Source organism: Protopterus annectens, chromosome 14.part0, assembly GCF_019279795.1.
Source record: "Protopterus annectens isolate FY-2018-M chromosome 14.part0, PAN1.0, whole genome shotgun sequence".
NCBI classification, from domain to species: domain Eukaryota; kingdom Metazoa; phylum Chordata; order Ceratodontiformes; family Protopteridae; genus Protopterus; species Protopterus annectens.
In genome coordinates this window covers 271,835,920-271,845,936 of record NC_056748.1, presented here as the reverse complement: position 1 = coordinate 271,845,936, position 10,017 = coordinate 271,835,920, and positions in this window count along the sequence as shown.

Genomic DNA, 10,017 nt, shown 5'->3' with positions numbered 1-10,017 from the left:
TGTGAAATGGCAAACCATGACTGTTGGTCCTTTAATAGTCACTAATTATAAAGGTGACTTCAAAGTTTACAATTATTCAACAGTGACTATTACATCAGAGATGGCTGACCTGTTGTAAAAGGACACACCTTCATCCCTACTCATAAATTGGACTTAGTGAAAACGATTATTGACATTAAACTTTATGTCAGAAAATTGAATTTATTTTTAATAATGGGTAACAAGAATAGTGGTTCAACTAATGTCAGTACTTTTTCTGTACCAAGCACTTACAACCCCCCCCTACATCCAGCACTACAAATGTTTGAACAGATTTGTGAGATTGATGTGAGGCAAACCCCTTATATTAGCCGGAAGAAGGGAGATAAATTAAACACCACTAAAGAGGAAAAGGATCACTTAGATTATATTAGATCACAAAATATTCATGTATGTAAGCCAGACAAGGGGGGAAGTCTTGCAGTTTTTGATAACACCGATTATGAGAGACGTATGAAGTCACTCCTTGATTCTCCAGCTTATCAGTCTAGTTCATGTTCGGAGGTCAATAAAGCTTACCAGCTTATCAATAACTGCGTTAATGATTTATTCATTGAGGGGAGGATTGAACAGAACATATATAATTATTTAACAATGTCCTACCCAAGGTACCCCTACTTGTTTGGCACCCCTGAGATACACAAGTGCTTGGATAAACTGCCTATGCATCCACTTGTAGATGGACGTGATTCTCCCACGTACCCCATAGCTAAATTCATTGACAACTTGTTAAAAAAGTATTTGAAATCAGAGACGCAGGTGTGTAGGGATTCTTGGTCATTCTTAGAAGATTTGGATAAAATTGAGTACAAGGATGAGTATAACTTCTTAACAATAGATGTTAAGGATCATTATACCTGTATCCCCCATACTGTGGGAATTGAATGGATTACTTTGATGTTGAAGAGGAAAGGGGCCCCCAACAGTGAAATTAGTTTGGTCATGGAACTACTTGACCTGGTTCTGACCAAAAATTTCTTTATGTTTGGTAATGAATTCTATTTACAAAAGGATTGGGGTTGCTATGGGTTTGCCGTGTGGGGGGTAGCTTTGCTAACCTTGTCATGGCATACTGGGAGACTGAGTTCATCTTCAAGAAGGATGCTATAACAAGCACCATTGTTTATTATACCCATTTCCTGGACAATATCTTTATCTTGTTCAGAGGTCTTCCCCCGGTGAGTATAGAACTAGTTGAGTACCTAAACCAAACTACTGATTTTCTCCAATTTACTTCAGCTTTCAATACAGAAGTAATAGCATATTTAGATGTTTGGTTGGTGAAAAACAAAACCCGAGGTTGCTTCGAGGCTAGTATTCATAGAAAGGCCACCTACTCAAATGACTTTCTTCATTTCTTGAGCTGCCACCCTTTCCACCAGAAGCGCTCTGTTGTAAAGGGCCAACTGGTAAGGGCTGCACATATCATTTCACAACAGAGTGATTTCTTTGTTGAATGCCAGTTCCTTAAATCGATGTTCTTGGGTCGTGGCTATCCAGAGAATTTACTAGATAGCCTTATAGAGGAAGTTAGCCTTAAGAGACTTGACAGGGTTTATACCCCCTATTTTAAATGTTAAGTCTCATGGTTCGAATACATCTTCTATTTACAATTCCCCATCTTGGGACAGTACTCAAATCCAGTTTAATGGTGGTAGTCCAATTACTAACAATAGTGAACCATGCTTGAATTTCATTACAACCTTTAACTGTGATAGTTACTTGTTAATCGATATCTTAAAAAAGAACTGGAACTTATTTACAGTTACCCCACTGTTGTTAGAGAAAATAGGTAATGCTCCCAATATAACCTTCAGGAGAGGGAGGAATCTCAAAGATTTATTGGAAACACATGGTAGAGATACCCCAAGAGTCACAGGAATGTTCAAATGTGAATCCTGTAGTATTTTCAGGTATATAGAAGTTACCAACTCTTTTACAATAGATCAAGTCCAGTATAGGGTAAATTCCAGATTCAGTTGCCAGTCAAAGAATATTGTGTATCTAGCTAGATGTAAATTTTGCCCAGCACATTATATCAGGAAGATGGAGCGTAGGCTTCGCGACAGAGTGTATGAACATTAGTATGCAATTTCCAAAGAGAAATTGGAAAATGCATTGGCAAAACATGTTTATTTATGCCAAGGGCACAGATTTGCATATATGGCAATTGACCAGGTATCCCAACCCCTAAGGGGTGGACCAGTCCCCCTTCACTTAGTGGAACTTGAACTTGCTTGGCAGATAAGATTGAATTCCTACAAATTTCCAGGGCTTAACGATGTGTTCCATTAGTTGTATATTGAAATGTAAAAATTTAAGCAGATGATGGTGAAAAGTGGCATTTGTGTCTTATTTCTTATTTTAAACATAGCTACTTTGACATCCTGCCCCATTTTGAAATGTGTAAAACTTTTATAAATGTGTATATCAATATGTACACTTTTACTTCATTTAATGTTTGGTGTCCCTATGGTAAATTATTTGGATCGAATATATATATTCCTTACCTTATGGTAATTTATTCAGATCGAACATTCATACTTCTCATATAATTTTATTTGTTTTTTTCTTAAGTTTGATTAATTGTCAGGCAATATAGTATAGCTTTTTAAGTATAAATTATTGTACTAAAAGTCATATATATATATATATATATATATATATATATATATATATATATATATATTTGATTAGTTAATTATATTAGTGTAATTATCTTATTTACTGGTTCTGGAAGTTACAGTGTTACTGTTTCAATATGTATAGTATCTGTGTATAGCTTTAAGTAACAATGTTGCTTTAAATGTGTGGTTTAAAACGTCACTTCCACTTTGTTTTTAAATGCGATGTGTGCAAGTAATTTTCCACTTCTGAAGAAGTTTGCTTTGGTGCAAACGAAAAGCGCTTTAAGTCCTGTATTAAACAGAAGATTTGTCTCCTGAGCTGTGCCATTTTTTATTTCATATGTGTAACATATGCCAGCACAGCTAGCTGCAATTTTGTAAAAAATCATGTCATTTGTATATAAAACTGATTTGTACAGTTGCTCGTATTGGACATGTATTTGTGAAGCTGCTTGTGTTAAAACTGTATCAACAGTGTGCCCTTCTGGAAAACAAATAAATGTACATGCATTATTGTAACAGTTTAATTGTATATATTGTAACCGAGGATACTAGAAAAGAAGATGTTAATCTCAAACTTAAAAATAGTAAAGAAATTAAATACTGGGCCTAGGCCATAAAGATGTTATCTCACAATTTTGAATGAAGCCAGGGACAAAATGTCTGTAAGAAGTATGGTTTATTAGCTCCTATAGGAAGAAGAGAAGTGTTTTATGATTTTATGATTTCCAGCAGCTACACCAGATCTGAGCAATGCTCTTGTGTGTGTATTATTAACGCGTAGGTGCTAAAATCCTGGCAGCTTCTAATGTTGGTGAGTTTGGGAACAAAAAGTCAGATGATCAGATGTATGTGATGTCATTCTGTACAGATATAATGTTTACTATTAGAGGAGACTGAAGTCTCAGGAGCAGTCTGTTCTTGGAACCTGACAAAGGAGGAAGACCATTCACCCACATCATCTTGTCTTGCTTTATTAAGTAAGTAGGAACAGTAATTCTCTAGATCAGTCAGGAAAATATAGTAAGAATAGTTAAGTATTGTTTTTCTGTAACTGTGTGAATCTTTCCAGCTGTGCTATTTTTTTAATATTTCCTGTGATTGAAACTCTGTTTTCTGTAAATAGATATTTAGCATTTTTTGTCCCTTTATTCTTTATTATATTTCATTGTGGCTGCTCCTTTTTAGAAAATATGTAAGCTTTGAGAATATTTGCATACATTTATTTGGTGATAACTGTGGCCACAGACTGGTCAACATTATCATTTGTATTAATATTAATTTCACTCAGTATAATTGGATACTCTTTTAAGAGCCTTATAGTAACTGACTGGTGGCAGTGAATATACCTTATTGTCTGGGCAAAGTTGGTAATGCAAGTAATCTGTGCCACTCTTTTACAGGTGTGTTTGTGAAAATTAAATCTCAAAGATTATGTGTGTGTCAGCTACTTGGAGCAGTGACATGAAGCACTGGTTTCACAGAGAGGGTGCTGAACACAGCTCTGCCAGTGGAGACCCTTATTGTGGGCCTGGGGGGAGAGAGATATAGAGAAATCTAAACCGAGGGCTGACTGTGTTCTCTATGTGCTCCTAAGGTAAATTGTGCCTGATGCAGAGAGGTCTGTATCTGGAAATACTAAGAGTATCTATTTGTATTCCAAGTGAACATCCCTCTACAGTGTCAGTAGTGAGGATTCAGGCTCCACTGGCCCAGAGTGGAAATCACACACAGACACACAGACACACACACACACACACACACACACACACACACACAGACACACACACACAGACACACACACACACACACACACACACACACACACACACACACACACACACACACACACACTCCTCCACACTGGCACCTGTGGGGGGATAACAGGCACACGCACTGTCTTTCCAAATGCAGCTCTTTGCATCAAGTGCAATCACTCTTAAGAGCTCTCAGAGACCACAGTCAGTCCAGGGCAGGTTTTTCATTCTTTCTCCAGATTCCCAACAAAACTCCCCACTGGCACAGCTATAGAGTTGAGATCTCAGCTGAGTGACCAAACCAACCCTCCAGTGCTTCGTGTTCCTGCCCAAGTAGGTAACACACACACAGTCTTTGAGGTATGATTTACACACACACACCCCTGGGAAAGGCTGGCACAGGTTTACTAGCTATGCCCCCTTCTGCCTGACTATAAAGTAGTTTCACTGCCACCAGTCTCTCTCTATTAGCTACATTAGGGCCCTTAACAAAGGGTGTCCAATTTTACTGTGTAATATCAATACTAATACAAATGGTAGTTTGACCAAGAGCAAGGCTATTAGGAGTGGCCCACACATTGTCACCAAATAAGTATGCAAGTACTCTAAAAACTAAAATATCACTGCACAGATCAGCCACAATGAAAGGTTTAAATATATTTAATAATAAATAAAAGAACAAGTCAATACTAAATATATATTCACAGTGACATCAGAGTTCAAAACCACAGGGAATATTTAAAACAAATTGCAGGACAGCCTCAAATACATTAAGAAAAATATCTAAACTAAGCTTTATTATATTCCTAACTCTATCTAAGAGAATTACTGTAATCTAAGAACTTACTAAAAGAGCAAGGCAGTTGTGGTGAATGGTTCTTGTTGTCAGGTCCAAGACAGAATGCAGAATGATCTGTCTCACTAAGGGACTTCTTAAATTAATATCTCAAATATTACTGCTAGGGTAGTTTGCAGAATGACATCACTTCTTGTCATCTGACTTCTAGTTCCCAGACCAAACTCCCCATTGCTGAAGCTGGCATTACTTGGCACCTACCTGTAAAAATACATAGACAAGGACTTTTGCTTAGATCTTGGCAGACGCTGAAAGTCATAAAACAATTCTTCCACAATTCAGGATTAGAAATTAGTTTGGTCCTAATACAGATGTTGTGCCTCTAGCTGCATTGAAAACTTGAGGGATAACCTCTTTATTGTGTAGCCTATAAAGTAATTTAATTTCAGCTATTTTTCTAAAGTTTGCTGGACTGAAGTTAACCCTCCAGTTTCATTTGTTAACATATACATTTAAACAGCTACAATTGTGCATGTACATTTCTGTTCTCTTCCAGTAGGGCAGACTGTGGATACATTTTAAGCACAAGCACTTTACAAAATACCTTTTCAACACAAACATCTGTACAGAGCAGTTTGATTGATATATATGACATACAGTTCTAATACATTTGTAACACAAGCAGCTTATATAAATCATTTCAGTATTCACCAATGATGTATAATTATTTATAAAATTCCAGCTAGCTGTATTGGCAGTATCTCCTTTGTCACAATATCTAAAAATCTGTGCTCTCCACACTGTTCATAAAGTACATTTGAATCATCTTTCTTTTTAAAAGCACATGTTTGCTCAGATATTCTTCGAATCGGCCTCCTAACACTTTTCCCCACATAAAAACTCTCAAATGAAAGACATGTTGTTAAATAAGCAACTGCTGTAGAATTGCAGTTATAAAATGTAGAGGCTCCATACATTTTGTTAATGTGGCTTAAACTTAAAGGGGGACCAATATTCATAAAAGTACACCTATCTGCACACATATATGGATTCACTTCAGAAGCCTGAATGATCACAAGAGTGAACTGCATAAGCCGGAAGATCAAAAGCCCGAAATTTCATAAGCCTGAAAACTCAAACGCCTGAATCCCATAAGACTGAAAACAGATAGGATGCATATACTGACTGAAGACAACGCAAAACAGATTATATTCCACCAAACATAAACAGGGTGGCAAGTCCGGCTGCGTCCCCCACACCCCCTCCTATGTATATATATCAACTCCAAGACTGCACTTCACTACACTAAAGTGCAAACTCAAAGTTGATATATTTAATTAGCAGGGGGTGTGAGGGCCCCCCTGCCCATACTTGGTGAAAACTGCTATCCTTTGTCTTGTATGTGTTTTTGTGTGTGATTTTTTGTGTTCTGTATATTTTCAGTCTTATGGGATTTAGGCTTTTGAGTTTTCAGGCTTATGAAATTTCAGGCTTTTGGACTTCCGGCTTATGCAATTCAGGCTTGTGATCATTCAGGCTTCTGAAGTGAATCCATATATATATACATATATATATATATATATATATATATATATATATATATATATATATATATATATACATGGCTCTAGGACTATTGAATGAAAGTTCAATTGTCAGAATCCACAATCACCGAACACGTTTTAACAAAAGTGCTTTCACCGAAAAAGCGCTTTCGTTAAAGTGTGTTTAAAAAAAAAATTAAACAATACTTCTAAGTTTTTGCAGGGGGACAACCCCCCAATGAATTTGAAAAAACTTTCACGCATACATCTCTTTCGGTTATGTTGCTGTTCGGTGATCCATACAGATCCCATATATATATATATATATATATATATATATATATATATATATATATATATTTTACTATTGTTTGTGCGAACGGCATTAATGTCTAATGCACAAGCACTTTTGCACCATATAGTCACCTCCACTTATGCGAATGCACAACTGCATTTGCATAAGTGGAAATCAACTATCTGCACGGAGATTGCGTTACAGTGTAGTGCGATCTTGGAGTTAGAATATATAAGTAGTGGGGCTTGCCCCCCTGCAAAAATGTGATAGCTGTATAGGAGTTGGATTTACAGCTCCTATACGGCTGTTACGTGGTGGTTTTGACAACAATGTTGAGTCAAATGCATTTGGTTCGACATTGTGTAAGTTATTTTTTTATTTTTTTTCGGTATTACCATTCGTTTATTTGAACGGAAAATGTTTTTCCGTTCGAATAAGCAATAGTAAACCTATATATATATATATATATATATATATACATATATATATATATATATATATATATATTTTTTTTTTAAACTAAAAACGATATCACCTGTATAATATACTATTTACATTTTAATTTATATATTTTATAAATTATGTACTGTGTAATTTTTCATTTTTGTTTAAAGTTTGTATTGGATAGGTGATTTTGGTTACCTGATTAAATGGGGTATTTTAATCAAGCTGCAGTTTTATTTTTTTGGAGCAAAAGTGCTAATTTCTAGTAATTTTCCTTCTATAAATTTCATGATTTTTTTTGTTTTAGATTTGCATCTGTACTGGACTTGTTTGTGAGAACATTTTTAGTTCTGTGTATCTGTTAATAACAACACTTAATGTTTTGCTGTCTTTTATAAGCATTTCATTTTTTTGTGCCTTATTCCCACATTGTAATGGAAATGGTCTGAGGACTACTTTAGTTATTTGGCTAATGAATAAATAAACAAATACAATCCAAAAGTACAAACACAACCAGAGATAACACTAGTGAAACCAAAAAGAAGATTTAAAATAACAGGAAGCAACTGAGAGGTTTGAGGACCCCCACATTACATGTACAATCTTCAATTGTAAGTCTGAACCTACAATATTACTGAGTTTAATCAACTGATGGCTTCCCTAGTGGTTGTTAAATTCAGATTCCCCAAGTGTCAAATACCCGAGTCACAAGACACTGAGGTTCAAAATGTCTGACTATTTTTGTAAGTAAATCACTGCTTGTGTGATTTCTGTGTGTCCACTGGCAGAGTGATTCCTTTGTTTTGAGATATCTTTCCCTCCTCCATGTTCATGTGATCATGGAGTTTGTATATATAGGTTTGAAGGGTGTAAGGCATATCACTTTTTGTCCTTTTGACATTTCAGTGATTTGTGTTTGGAGATACAGTTCCATGGCATTACTTATATTTCCAAAGGTAATAGGGCATCACAGTGGCACAGCAGATAGCATTGTCTCCTCAAAGCAAGGGGTTCTATGGTTTGATTCTCAGCTAGGGTGCCTTCTCTGTGGAGTCTGCATGTCCTCCCTTTGTTCACATGGATTTCCTCCAGGTTCTTCGGTTTCCTGCCACATTCCAAAGACCTAATAGGTGTATTAGACACTTTAAATTGGCCATAGGGGTGAGTGTGTGGTATGGAAGTACAGACCTGGCAGGGTTAGCCACCTGATAGAATGAACCTTGGTTCTAGTTGAATGCCAGTATTGAGGTGACTCCCTCACCCCATGTGTAAACATGGGTTGTGGATGGATTGATATCGTTCCATGGCGCATTGTATTTTGATGTTTCATAGTGAAGCAATCTACTGACTGAAAGCATGGTTTGCTAGTCTGTGAGAAAATGCATAAGTTTAAGAAAGATTGAAATCTGCTTTATAGTACAGATTGCTGAAACCCTGTGAAAGCCAAAAACATTTTCCTGTTCAAAATATCTATTGATCATCAGTAAGAAATCCCAAACTGGGGAAAACTTGACAAATGAGACATAAACCTGCTGAGGGTCTGGCACAAGAACAAAAACAAGTAACAGGGTTTTGAATTGTGCACCGGAGCAAATACAGTTTGCAGTGAAACTTGAACCCCTTGTTTCTGTGCTCCCTATATCTCCTTTACAGTTAATTACATCATGTCCACATCTCTAGGACAGATGATTTTTTCCTGCACAACCTCTGTCAAATGGAATGCACTTTTATACTCCTGAACACCTGAAAAACTGCCCGTCACTAATTGTCCAAGAAATTATTTAACTACAAGAAGAAAGTAAACAGAAAGAATGATTTTTTTAATTTAAATTATGGTACAGTAAATTATTTAACAACATAGACAAGAGTACGTTTTTGATAACTTAGCAGACAGTATGTTGCAGTGACTTTCAGCTTTTCCCGGTTAGGGGTCGCCACAGTGGAACTCCGGTCCACTAATGATTGGCAGTAGATTTTTATGTGCCGAGTTGCCGGCCCTGACGCACAACCTTCAACGAAGGTACGCCCATTCACGCATGTTTCCACACAGAAGACACTCTAGCTGAGAATCAAACAGGACAACGTCTTACTGTGAGGCGACAACACTACCGCAGTACTTTATTCTAAATGTATTCTGCTGCATAGCCAGTGATCTGGTCATAAATGTCATTACCAGAGAAGGTATAAGCTGTAAAAAGTGCAGGCATTAGATGACAAGCTTGAAAAGCTCCATTCAGATGTAGAGAGGGTACTAAGTTGTAATTTTAAGTGCAAAATGTGTTTGCCCATTCAGTTTTCTGTGCTATTGTAAACCAGACCAGACTGTTGTATGATGGGCAGATGTCCTTTCCAGGGTAAAGTTTCCCTGCCTTGCACCCATTAAGTGCTGGGATAGTTTCCAGCTTCTCTAAGACCTTGAAATGGATAAAGTGAGTAATCAAAGAATGAATGAACAGAAGCTGTAATTTTAAAATAATCATTCCTGTAATTGTTTATTTCTAATGTTAGAACATGT